This window comes from Austrofundulus limnaeus, unplaced genomic scaffold (assembly GCF_001266775.1).
Source record: "Austrofundulus limnaeus strain Quisiro unplaced genomic scaffold, Austrofundulus_limnaeus-1.0 Scaffold398, whole genome shotgun sequence".
NCBI lineage: Eukaryota > Metazoa > Chordata > Actinopteri > Cyprinodontiformes > Rivulidae > Austrofundulus > Austrofundulus limnaeus.
This window is the reverse complement of record NW_013952800.1, coordinates 112,857-114,610: the sequence shown is the minus strand read 5'-3', so window position 1 is coordinate 114,610 and position 1,754 is coordinate 112,857. Positions and strand designations below refer to the sequence as shown.

At 45.4% G+C, this 1,754-nt stretch overlaps 1 long non-coding RNA gene across 1 annotated transcript; it reads right to left on the bottom strand.

Moving 5' to 3' along the window:
• Window positions 1–703: 703 nt before the first annotated feature.
• On the bottom strand, window positions 704–1,745 carry LOC106528707 (uncharacterized). Its single transcript, XR_001311529.1, has 2 exons — window positions 1,147–1,745; window positions 704–1,067 (listed from the first exon to the last, which is right to left on the bottom strand). It is a non-coding gene; the product is annotated as an uncharacterized LOC106528707 (long non-coding RNA).
• Between the last annotated feature and the right edge of the window lie 9 nt (window positions 1,746–1,754).

Below are 1,754 nucleotides of genomic sequence, written 5' to 3'. Positions count from 1 at the left end.
ATATCCTGTCTGCTGGTAGTTCATATCCTGTCTGCTGGTAGTTTATATCCTGTCTGCTGGTAGTTCATATCCTGTCTGCTGGTAGTTTGTGTCCTCCAGTCTGCTGGTAGTTTATATTCTGCCTGCTGGTAGTTTATATCCTGTCTGCTGGTAGTTCATATCCTGTCTGCTGGTAGTTTATATCCTGTCTGCTGGTAGTTTGTGTCCTCCAGTCTGCTGGTAGTTTACATCCTCCTGTCTGCTGGTAGTTTACATCCTCCTGTCTGCTGGTAGTTTACATCCTCCTGTCTGCTGGTAGTTTATATTCTGCCTGCTGGTAGTTTATATCCTGTTCGCTGGTAGTTCATATCCTGGCTGCTGGTAGTTTATATCCTGTCTGCTGGTAGTTTGTGTCCTCCAGTCTGCTGGTAGTTTACATCCTCCTGTCTGCTGGTAGTTTACATCCTCTTGTCTGCTGGTAGTTTACATCCTCCTGTCTGCTGGTAGTTTACATCCTCCTGTCTGCTGGTAGTTTACATCCTCCTGTCTGCTGGTAGTTTATATTCTGCCTGCTGGTAGTTTATATCCTGTCTGCTGGTAGTTTATATCCTGTCTGCTAGTAGTTTATATACTGTCTGCTGGTAGTTTATATCCTGTTTGCTGGTGTCACGAATTGACAATAGTCTCAAGATGAGCAGGACCAGAACCAAGACCAGAGCCAGAGTAAAATTCAAGTGATTTATTTACAATGTGGTGAACAACAAAAAAACTAGAATGTGCAACCAAGGGGACAAGATCCGGGGAGGCTAGGTTCAGCAAGAACTGAAAACACAAAGAGAGGCAGGATGAATCTCAGCAGGAGTTATTAGACAAAAAGATCTTGAGGTTAAAGGGTTTTGTTGTGGTAGCTTACAGTAACTCTGGAGGCAGACAACTTGGGAGGAGGCACGTGGCAATAGAGTCCTGAGGTTCCAAGAATCAAAAAGCAGAAGAGGCAGTCCAAAAACTCCAACAGTGAGTTCCACAGGTGAGTCCAACTTGTAAGCTGATTCCAGGAGGCTGACACTGGCAAGGAGGTTGGGTAAGGTCTGAGAACAAGGGGAGTAAAAACAACAATGTTCCAAAAACCACACTTGGAAGTTACAGCAAGGTGGCCAGGAGAGGTACCCAGAAGGCGTGATGCTCCAGCGAAGACCAAGTCTCAGAATGAGCCTTTTAAAGCCAGTGAGCCTCATCAGGAGAGTGGAAACAGCTGTGGGAAGTGGAGAGCCTTGGAACCAATTAAGCAGAGCAGGCCAGGGACAGAGCAGAATCATCACAGCTGGTAATTTATATCCTGTCAGCTGGTGGTTTGTGTCCTCCAGTCTGCTGGTAGTTTATATTCTGTCTGCTGGTAGTTTATATCCTGTCAGCTGGTAGTTTGTGTACTCCAGTCTGCTGGTAGTTTACATCCTCCTGTCTGCTGGTAGTTTCTATCCTGTCTGCTGGTAGTTTCTAACCTGTCTACTGGTAGTTTCTATCCTGTCTGCTGTTGGTTTATATCCTCGTGTCTTCTGGTAGTTTCTATCCTATCAGCTGGTAGTTTATATCCTGTCTGCTGGTAGTTTATATCCTGTCTGCTGGTAGTTTATATCCTCGTGTCTGCTGGTAGTTTCTATCCTATCGGCTGGTAGTTTCTGTCCTGTCTGCTGGTAGTTTCTATCCTGTCTGCTGGTAGTTTATATCCTCGTGTCTGCTGGTAGTTTCTATCCTATCGGCTGGTAGTTTCTGTCCTG